This window comes from Chrysochloris asiatica, unplaced genomic scaffold (assembly GCF_000296735.1).
Source record: "Chrysochloris asiatica unplaced genomic scaffold, ChrAsi1.0 scaffold00001, whole genome shotgun sequence".
Lineage (NCBI taxonomy): Eukaryota > Metazoa > Chordata > Mammalia > Afrosoricida > Chrysochloridae > Chrysochloris > Chrysochloris asiatica.
In genome coordinates this window covers 8,962,243-8,974,051 of record NW_006408519.1, presented here as the reverse complement: position 1 = coordinate 8,974,051, position 11,809 = coordinate 8,962,243, and the positions used below count along the sequence as shown (strand labels likewise).

Below are 11,809 nucleotides of genomic sequence, written 5' to 3'. Positions count from 1 at the left end.
CTACCTATTGAAAGACCTGCCTTAAACAAGCCTTCAAAAATCTCAAAAAATAATCCAAAATTGGCATTATGGAACTACTAAGGTTCTGTGGAAGTAGTTTCTCTTTCTGAAGTAAACAATATACTCAACTTTGTTTCATCAACAGCTTGTTTTGGTGACCTTAGGGGGAACCATGTAAAATACTCGTTAAAACTTAGAGGAAGTATATTAAGTCTACTATATAACCTGGAAGGAGAAGAGAGTTGTTTAAAATATGGGCTCTTGAATTAGTACCTGAGCTTCTGAATTTGTAATGACTTAAAATTATCTGTAACTACTTACAAGTACTTCCTGCATAACACTGTGTAAAACACCAGATCTAAGCATCCATAAAAATCTTAAAAACTAATTAGTTCCTTTGTAAGATACATTTGTTTTAATGTTGTTGTTGTTGTGTGCTGTCAAATCAGTTCTGACTCATAGTGACCTTGCATAGGGTTTCTGAGGAGCAGCTGGTGAGTTTGAAAAAAAAACTCTAATTTTCTATAGTATAGAATGTAATTCTTCATGTAACTTTTTTGCTTCTCTTTGGGGACCTCAAAACACTACCTTTAATCGCTCAGACAGAGTTCAATACATTGATAAAAGTGAAAATCACCAAAGTCTTAAAAAAATAAAATTTTGTCATGATCTTAAACATTTCAGACAAATATGCCTAATCATTTGAACTTTTAGACTTGATGAAACATGTAGCATTTGAAAATAGACTTCTTTTATACCAATATTTGTCAATCTGGTGGTGGTGGTTATGTGCCGTGGAGTCGGTTCTGACTCATAGTGACCCTCTACAAGGTTTCCGAGGCTGTAAATCTTTATGGGAAGAAAACCTCATATTCCTCCCATGGAACAGCTGGTAGTTTCGAATTGCTGACCTTGAGGTTCGCAGCCCGATTTGTAACCACTACACTACCAAGAGTGGAATTATTTTTGCCACTTTTTAAAGCTATTCATCATGTGTTTATCAGATTGTAGACGGCATCCATTAATCATTGAATGCTCCATGTTTGACTCTCAACTTGATTTTCTTTTATCTAACCATCTCAGTTTTCTTGAAAGTGGGAGAAATAATCTCTATTTTATTTTTATAGGATTGAACATGTGACATGCAAAGCAAATAGGACACTCAGCAATGTTAATTTCTCTTTCCTACCTTGATTTCCCTTATTTGAAAAGTACAAGTAGGCATTTGGATTCCTTTTACCACATATCGATGTCAATATGATGTAAAGGTAAATTAAACCAAATAGTTGTTGAAATATTTAGACTGTCTAACTTCAGATATTTAAGGTTTTTGTTGGAAGATGACTTGTTAACTTTGTTTCAACCACCACTTCCAAAATTAACACTGTTAAGTTTTTGATTCCAAATTTATTTTGTAGCCACTTAGAGTAGCTTTCCTTTGTGACCTCTCAAAATGTCAAAGAAATAAAGTGATATTAACAATATTCTGGATTTCTGTCAATTCAACTGTCTTCAAAACTAAATTAACCTGCTTATTTCTTTTAGCTTTAACTACACCTATAAACTAAAACCCTGTGATGATTAGCTATTTATCATTCCAGTTTGGATTGTGGATTGTTCTTGGTAATTAAAAGCAGATGGCAAAAGCTGTAAAAATAATTTGTAGCAGTTGATTAGTGAAAATAAATGAACTTGTAGATATTTAATTTCCAGATAGTAGATGGGTCAAATGCAGTTTATACTTCACTGTGTGTACTTTTAGAGCGTTCCCAAACACATTGTTTCATAATATATCTAGGAGTAGGTACTTGGTCTTCATCTTTTGCTCTCTGCCCCATGACAGAGCTCTTACTTTCCATGCACTGCTCGCGTGCCAAAACATCCACTTCAGCTGGACTTGGTTAGTTGGGTCACCAGTATCTTTTTGATAAGGGTTTTCTTAGACTGTGGAATATCTTGAAACTAAGCATTATTTGTTGCTTGGATTTTCTTTATTGGGCTTATTCCTGGCTCTCCCAAAGCAACATTCAACAAATTTGAGCCACCCTACAAAATTCACCGTTGGCTTCCTAACAGTGTTTATTCTGCTGCTAAAATCAAAAGCCTCAACTGGGCAAAATTAATTTGTTCAGCAAGTTACACATGTTTTAATCATTATTATTGTGGACCGATATCCATCCTCTCCCCACTCTCACGATTAAGACGAATTGTGAATCCAATTTAGTTTCTAAAGACTGGGGAATCTGGCCCTAAATGTAAACCCACTGAGGCATTAAAAAGCTAGGCTCCACAATGAAAAGTCACTGACAAGAAACAAGTCGTTTCATGGTGTTTCGGACCTTTTCTGGGAACTGTCTGTGGGAGTGAGGAAAATAAGAAACACAGCAACAACAAGACCACCATAAATTCTCCAACTCATATACAATCAGCCAATATTCAAGAATTTTCTGAAGGCCAAGAGGCCCTGAGCACCGCGCCCTGACCTCCCTGCACGCCTGGTCCCATGACACCGCCCCTTCGTGATGTGCAGCAGTAGGAAAACAAATTAATTAAAAGGATTTACCATATATCTTTATGGGAGCATTGGGACATAGATCAAGAACTCATCTAGTACTAATGCTTTAATAAGAGGACAGCCGCTAAGTCAGACCACTTCAGGAATTTTGGAGAAAGTCAGCAATTTTTATCTTCTAGACATTTTATGGGAAATAACCACAAACTTCGTGCAAGACTAATAGATGGAAAGTTACTATTCAAGACAAGTGCATCATAATGCAGAATTCTTTATCAGCCCCACTGAAAAATCAAGGTGACTCGCTCTCCTCTTCTGGAACAACAGAGTGGAAAAGGTATGCAGAACAAGAGTCCGTTTAGGACGATTGCACCGAAAATTGTGCCGAAAGTCCTGCCATCCAGAGCGCTGCCAAGTCATTCCCAGTCACTCTGACCACCTTGATCCAGGACCCACCATCACCTCCAAGCCACTGGTAATGCCTTCCCCCAACTATTCCCTGATACAGGTCTCTAGCCAGGAGGGGACCTTTTCTCTTGTCGCTTTGCCACATGCTGCCACAGCGCAGCCAATCCAGAAATCCAGAATGGCCCTGCCTGAACACCTTACACTGTGATTCCTTGGTACCAGTCCCCAGAAACAGCAGCGCATCAAGAAAGAAAGCCAGCCTGAACTCTGAAATATCTGTAGTAAACCTCCTGCCCAAACTCAGACGCCCCCTCCCACACCCAGCCACCCGGAACCCCCCCACAAGGCCATATCACCAGACCAAGCACTGTCGCTAGATGAAGGCCCAGTCACTGTCTGCAGGACTGCTCTGCCCAGTGGAGGGGACCTCAGAGACCCTGCTGCCACCCTGAGGCCTTCCACCCTCCAGGAGCCCTCAGCAGAGCAGACCTACCTGAGGGCGTCAGGGACAGCAAACTTGGCAAGCAAGAAACCCTGCAGTAAGCCTTCAGCTGTCTGTCTTGCAAAAGCCATGACCCCTTTGTCACCAGCAGTTTTAAACAGCACAGTTCAATTCATCTCTTCTGTCCCCAAAGGTAAATTGCCTATCTTACCCTACTTGAAAAAAGGAGCTCTGGTAGCGTAGTGGTTACGAATCGGGCTGCGAACCTTAAGGTCAGCAGTTCGAAACTACTAGCTGCTCTGAGGGAGAAAGATGAGGCTTTCTGCATCTGTAAAGATTTACAGCCTCGGAAACCCTGTACAGGGTCACTATGGGTCGGAACCGACTCGACGGCACTTAACAACAACAAACCCTACTTGAAAGTGACAACAATAGAGTTTTGCAAAAGTGAGCCAGATGCTGACTTTGCTGATTTGTCTTTACCTGGGCACAGGGACGACTGTGATCAGATAGCCTCCAGCCCAGAAAGCATCAGTGCAGCCACCAAAATGACTGACAAGATCCCTGTCCCACCAGCGTCCAGATCCCTGTGACAGCCCCAAGCCAGAGCTCAGCCACAAAGTAAAACTGAACAACGGTGGGGCCACCAGAAGAGCAGGAAAACAAAAATTACCAGGATGAAGTGGTGGCATTTCAGGGGAAAAGGAGGAAATGCATCATTAATAAGTGTAGAGACGGTAAAGAAAGGGTAAAACCACGATCCCCAAGAATCCAGAAACCAAAAGCCTGTGAAAAAACACCGTAGCATTATGCCCAAGCCTATGCTTGTCATGCCAGTGTCAGCTTCCCTGGCCTCTCCTGCAGCTAGGCTACAATCCCAAACTCCCAGAATCCTTGGGCAGGACACCGGGGTCAATCCCTAGCTCCCTTACAAAGCCCTCGGCTGTAAACAGAATGACAGTCCTTACGCTAAGCCCGGCTTTGCCTTCAGAAACGGATGGTCTGGCACAAAGCAGCCTTGGCACAAATGTGAGGTCTGTAAGCACCACTTCCAGTTCAAGCAGCACCTTCGAGACCATATGAACACGCACACAAACAGACATACAATGTTGCGGAATCTGTAGCAAGACGTGGGTCCATTAAGGCAGCCTGAGCACACACATGAAGCTTCCCCACGGTGAGAACTGTCCAAAGAGACTCCTGGGCTGTGAATTTTGTGCAAAAGTGTTCGTCACATAAGGGTCTATTTTGACCATTTAAAGGAAGTCCACAGAGTCGTGATCAGCACTGCCCCAGCGAACCGCAGCTAGGGGGCATGCCAGAGACCAGAGACTCAAAAGGAGCCAGTGGAGAGGGAAAGCAAATCAAGCCTGGAAGAAGACCTCCTCCTAAACCAGGTGGACGAAGTCAAGTTACAAATCAAATGCTGCTGTTGTCAGATCAAGACTAAGTCTTTTGCAGAAATAACGTTTCATTTACTGCATGTTCATGGAGAGGAAATTCAGGGCTGACTACAGGAAGGGGTTTTACCAGAAAGCAAAGGAGCTCCGGAAGAACTGGCTAAACAGGCTGCTCCAACCTGGATACAGTGTCCTGAGAGAAGACACCTAGGGAAGCTCTGTTCCTCTGAGGGGGGAGGACCTGTGCTTACCAAACTGGAAAGGCAACTATACCTTTATCAACAGAATAACGTATGAATACAAACCCGAAAGGAAGGGGGCCCAACCCAGAGCGAGTGAGCCAGGAGAAGACCCCCAGGCCCTAAGCACCCCACTCCTGACACCCTTCTTTTTTGCTCCTGCTTGGGCTTCAACTGCTTCCTCTGTGCACAGACCCTGGGGAAGAGGGAGGAGCTCATCCTCCACTGGGAACAGCAGCATAACTGTGAAGACCCCTCCCGGCTCTGGGCGATCCTAAATGTGCTCTCGAACCAGGGAGCCCTGGAGTTTCCCCATGAGATACAAACTGGACACAGTGGAGACCTAGGGCAGTGAAGGGCAGCCTGCTCTCACCTTGCCTTACTTGTGGTGCTTAGCTAGGAAAGCAAGCAGATGAGTCTCCCCATTCAGTACCCCAAGTGATCTTGGCAGCTTTATTTTCTTATACAGCATTGTGTGCTCAGTGCTTCTGTTTCAGCCATGTGCAGACTTACTTCAAACTCCTGTGGGCCCCTTCTCCATGTCCTAGACTTCATTTAAGAATACATTGAAAGAACCAAATTTGGAGACTGAGATGTAGAGGGCGTGTCCTGTCCATTCACTCCCCACTTCTGCTGATTGCCCAGTGGGGTACGTTTCCTGGTGGTCACACCATTTCCGTCTCAGAGAGGCTCGAGTGGGACGGGAAAGGAAAGGCTGATGTTTATTAAACTCTCTGGTTTATTTGAAAAAAAAAAAATCTGAAATTTTGAAGCATAGCTATTTTAAAAAATATGTACTTTTGATAATGAAGGTGACATGTGAAACCAATACTAATGTTTATTTTTAAAGATTTAATGAGAACCAATCATTATCTATCGTGGAACAATTTCTTAAAACACACAGCTGGTGGAACAGATTAATGATAGAACGTAATGCTCTTTTTCTCATTAATAGATGCTTTTTTCTGTTTTTAATTTTTTTAAATGAGAGATTACTATTATTATTACAAAAGCTATACATGTTCATTATGTTGTTGTTGTTAAGTGCCATCGAGTCCATTCTGACTCATAGCAACTCTGTATAGGGCTTCCAAGGAGCAGCTGGTGGGTTTGAACTGCCAACTTTGCGGTGAATTTATTTTCTTGCTTCATGCAGTCAATTTTCCACAAACAGAGCCGTCTTTTAAAAACATTGGTCTTACCACTTCTCTCATCAAAATCCTTTAATAACTCTATCAGAGTAAAATTTCTATCCGAATTATAGTGAACTATAAAGCCCTATTGTTGTTGTGTTGTTGTGAAGTGCTGTTGAGTCGATTCCAACCCATAGCAACCCTGTATAGAGTTTCAAAGGAGCATCTGGTGAGCTTGAACCGCCGACCTTGCGGCTTTGCAGTCTGGCGCGTTAACCCACAGCGCCACACCAGGACTCTCTAATTCTGATAGAAGGCCCTATAAGGAGCTCTGATAGCATAGTGGCTACGAATTGGGCTTCAAACCTCAAGGTCAGAAGTTCGAAACTACCAGCTGTTCCGCGAGAGAAAGGAAACTACCAGCTGTTCCGTGAGAGAAAGATGAGGCTTTCTGTTCCAGTAAAGATTTACAGCCTCGGAAACCCTGTTCAGGGTCGCTATGAGTCGGAATCGACTCCTCGGCACATAACCACCATAAGGCCCTATGACCTCTGTTGTGGTCCTGTACAATAAATATTGCACTGGTAATCACAAGGTTGGCAGTTCAAACCCACCCGCTGCTCTTTGAAACCCAATACGGGGTCAATATGAATTGGAACCAACTGGTCAGTACATAATTTAAAAAATCGTACTGTAGCTGTGGTTCTCAATATCCTTGAGGCATTTGGAGACTTCTGATGAATTTAAACAGAATCTTTGAGGGTGCTGTCTGGGCAATGTTTTTAAGTGTCGTCGAGTCCATTCCGACCCATAGCGACCCTGTATAGGGTTTCCAAAGAGCAGCTGGTGAACCTGAATCTCCAACCTTACAGTTCAAACGACTTTGCATTCTAACACATTAACCAACAGCGCCTATAGCTCTTTGAAAATCTTCCATGGTGAACATCACACAGCTCTCCTTCCCATTTCTGAAACCCCTTCCAGTATCTTACATCTTCAAGGAACACTGGTGCCACAGTGGCTAAGGGCTCAGCTGCTAGTCAAAAGGTTAGTAGTTTGAACCCACTAGCTGTTCCCTGGGAGAAAAATGGGACAGTCTGCTTTTGTGAAGATGGTTTTTGTTATTAAGTGAGTCTGTTCCTACTCATAGCTGCCCTGTAGAGGGTTTCCGAGGAGCAATTGGTGGGTTTGAACCATCCACCTTATGGTTTGTATTCCAGTGCTTATTCTACAGTGGCACACCGGGACTCCTTTGTAAAGATTCCATCTTTGGAAATCATATTGGGCAATTCTATTCTCCTTGCTTGACAACAACAGGTTTCTCCCCTCTTGCCACACTGGTTTGCTCTCATTTGCTGTTCATTCTTCTTGCATCATTCTCTCTGATCAACCACATGGTGGCTCCCTCATTTCTTTCAGGTCTCTACACAAAGGGAACCTAACCACTGCATCCTTTCTGATCTACTTTTACAGAACACTCCCTACATCCCATCCTCTACTTCTGCCCCCATGTTTGTCATTCTCCTTCCCTGTTTTATTTTTCTTAATATCACTTACCAACCTCTAACATGTTATGAATTTGTTACTTTTTAAACTGATTGTCCATTCACTAACTTGTTCATGAATTCTATGAGGGCAGGGAGTTTGTTTTTGCTCCCAGCTCTATTCCCAGGATAACGTGCCACAAATCGTAGTGGTGGTGGTGGTCGTGTGCTGCCCTACTGGTTCTGACTCATTATAATCCTGTATAGGGTTTCTGAGGCTGAAATTTTTATGGAAGCAGAGCACTTCATTTTTCTCCCACAGAGCATCTGGTAGATTTGAACTACTGACATAGTGGTTAGTTGTTGTTGTTAAGGGCCTTCGAGTCGGTTCCGACCCATAGCGACCCCGTACAGGATTTCCGAGGGTGTAAATCTTTACGGGAGTAGAAAGTCTCATCTTTCTCCCGCGGAGCAGTTGGTAGTTTCGAACCGCTGACCTTAAGGTTCGCAGCCCGATTCGTAACCACTACGCTACCAGAGCTCCTTTTAGTGGTTAGTAGCTCACCTCATAATTTACTAGACATAATTTACCGGATCCCTTGTCACAAATAGTATGCACTCAAAAGATATTTGTTGAACTTAAGTGAATTGCAATAGGGATGGAAACAATTCTGGGATATGAAATAAATTCATATCATAATGAATTCATGTAAGGATTCTTTCAGATCTAGAATTTTCTTTCCCTATTGTTGTTAGTTCTGACTCATAGTGACTCTGTATAAAGTTTCTGAGGAGTGACTGGTAGGTTTTAATTGGCAATTTTGCAGTTACTTTGCAGTTAGCAGCCTGGGACTTATAGAACCACTTTAGAAGAGAAGTATGTTTATCATTTTATTACCAAAAGACAAAAAAAAAAAAAACAAAAACAAAAACCAAACCCAAAACCACTGCTACAACAAAAACTTCTGAGCATTCTAGACTGCCTTTGGTATCCTCTTGATGCTTATACGTCTACTCCCTGGTTATTTCCTTTGCTTGACATTATATTCTTCTGCTTTTCCTCCTACTCTGAAAACTCTAGATTGCTCTACTTTATCTTCATTTTTTTATTCATCCCTTTAATACTGACGTTGTTCTGATTCTCATTAAACACATTCCTGGTCCTAAATGCTTTTCTCTGTCTCCAGTGACCATGGTGGTGGTGGTGGCTGTGTGCCGTGGAGTCGGTTCCAACTCATAGCGACCCTGTACAGGGTTTCCGAGGCTGTAAATCTTTATGGGAGAAGAATGCCTCATTTTTCTCCCATGGAACAGCTGGTAGTTTCGAACTGCTGACCTTGCGGTTTGCAGCCCAATTTGTAACCACTACGCTACCAGCAGTTCCCAATCTGGCTACACACTATTTAGACAAATTGAATCAGAAACTCTGGTGTTCAGGTCCAGACATTGGTTTCAAGAGTCCCTTGAGAAGTATGAGTGGGAAGCCAGAATTGAGAACCACTGATAGATGTTGAAAACATCTCAGATCACAGTTTGAACTTGCTCTGCATTTTTGAGGCAGGGAGTAACACAGACAAGATGTAAGCTGGCAAGATAGAGAATAGATTGTGGAAATAAAAATCAGCAAGGAAGGCTCTGGAGAGAAGGAAAATAAAATCAGCTATTGCAATAGTCTAGGCAAGTGATGAAGGCAAGAGTTTAGAACAGTGGTGATGGGACTGGAAAAGAGATTACAGATTATACACCTATTACAAGGGAGGAGGATGCACTCCTGGGGTGGCGCTGTGGATCAGCACTGGGCTGCAAGCTACAAAGTCAGCTGTTCAAACCCACCAGCAGCTCCTCGGAAACCCTATGCAGGGTCGCTATGAGTGGGAACCAATTCAACAACATTCGCTATGAGTGGGAACCAATTCAACAACATTTAGCAACATCAACAGGGAAGATGGGTCAGTTATCTATTACTAAATAAAAAACAGCCTTAAAGATATTGACTTACAAACAGTAATTTTTTTTTTTTCCACAAAACTTTGTGATTTGGCTAGGGCTCAGTGGGGATGGTCTATCTCTGCTGTATGTGACACGTGCCAGTCACACAGAACTCCCATGGGATCAGCTAGGATGGTTCAAAGGAGTCTGAAGGACGGACTGTTAAGATAGCTCACTTATATGGTTGCCAAGTTGGTGTTGGTTGTTGGCTGGAAGCTTATCCAGGGCTGAGGGCTGAGAGCTTTGATTTGGCTTAAACTGAGTCTCTCTCCAGGTTGCTGGGCTTCCTTAAGAGTATAGTTCCGGAAAGAACAAGCATTGACGAGAACAAAGGGGCAATTAATTGTAGTATTATGCCCTGGAGTCCTGGTGTGGCACTGCAGGATAATGAACTGGATGGTAAGGTCATTTGAACTGAAATGTCAGTGGTTCAAGCTCACTAGCTGCTCCTCAGAAACCCTACACAGGGTGGCTAGGAGTCAGAAACAACTTGATGGCCGAGAACAACAACATTATGCCCTAACTCATATATCACATAGCATTGCTGTCACTGTACTCTTGGTTAAGTAAGTAACAAAGCCAATTTGGATTTAAGGCAATTTGGATTAAGGCAAGGTTCCGATGGCTATGTTTAGTATGTATGGTCATTGTACATAGGGTTGCTATGAGTCGAAACTGACTTGAAGACACTTAATATCGTGCTGGAGGTTAATGCGCCAGACTGCAAAGCCGTTTGAACTGCAAAGTCGGCGGTTCAACCTCACCAGTTGCTCCTTGGAAACCCTATACAGGGTCGCTATGGGTTGGAACCGACTCAATGGCACTTAACAACAACAACAACAACGTCTACCACAATCTTGGGATTGGAAGGGGACAATGAAATAAAGAAGGACAGGCAAAGTTTGTTTAAGCAAAAACAACCTTATTAGGATTATTATGAAAAAGAAATAATATTACTATTAACCAGGGCTTTGGGAAAATATGATTTGTATAATAGATTTCAAAAGTCTAAGGATTAGTTGATTCCACTTGCTTTATTCAGCACCTAGATTGGACGAGAACACTGGATAATGCTTTTCAAAGGGTGATGATAGTTTTCTAAAAGCTTTTGGAGACCTTTGATGCTTTGACTGTTTTTATGCATTTATCTTATTAAATTATTTGGCTGAATGTGCACATCAACTCAGACAACTGATAAGGTTGACTCAAACAAAACAAACAAAACAAAAACAAATTACAAACTAGCGTTTGAAACTTGGATGTTTTTGCTTTTAAAGGAACATGCCATAATTTCCTTTATAAAGAAAAGAGGAAGCCTGTCTTTCCAACACACTATTATTATTTTAAGAAATTAATACAGAAAATTTCCTGCCTTAACTCTAATTCATCTTTAAGTATATACTTCCATGCTTGAGAATACAAAATGACCCCTGTGGAATCCCCTCTTCATCTTAGGTATATTTATCATATCTATCAAAGAAATGGCAGCTTGAATTCTTATGAAAAATGGCCTTCCTGTGGCAGAGATAGGGTCAGCAGCAATAAATATTATGCGATGTTAGTGACTATGAGGAGTTGTAGCTAAGAGACTATGCACAAGGCAGTGCTCTGTGTCCCATTTTGCCTTTTTCTCCCCATTGGCAAGCACTCTAAAACAAGAGTTCATACCCAGAACTGCCTGGTCTGTATCAGTGATACCTGGGATCACATAGTATCCATAATACTGAAGTCTAAAGGGAGTGAGGATTGAAATTTCTCTTTAATGGTTTCATCACCAGGCTAAATTTACCACTCACCCTGATTGCATTTTCTCCTAGAATGAATTGCTCACGTTGCCGCCTGCATTTGTTACATTTGCCAAAGTTTCAAATTGTGCAAATTATATAAAAATGATATAATTAAATTCATCAGGCATTCTAATATTAGGAAAATTGATTCGTGGAAAATCAACATGGGCACATTCATGCATTTAGCAGATATTTTCAACAAATGCCTACTATGTGTAACCAGTGCCAAGTGATAACAAAAGTTTGTTCTAATTTGGATCAAAGTTAGATGCTTGAGTTGATCTTATAACCATCCTTTTTTTGTTAGTCCAGTACTTCACTCAACCAAGTTTACAAAGCTGCAGATTGCTTACAATTTGACTCATCAAGTGGTGGTTTATTGCTTTTTTTATTGCTGCTTTCCCTTTTCTAAGCC

At 42.0% G+C, this 11,809-nt stretch overlaps 1 pseudogene; it reads left to right on the top strand.

The window, feature by feature from the left end:
- The first annotated feature begins 2,772 nt into the window (after window positions 1-2,772).
- On the top strand, window positions 2,773-5,356 carry LOC102818040 (annotated as a pseudogene).
- The last annotated feature ends 6,453 nt before the right edge of the window (window positions 5,357-11,809 follow it).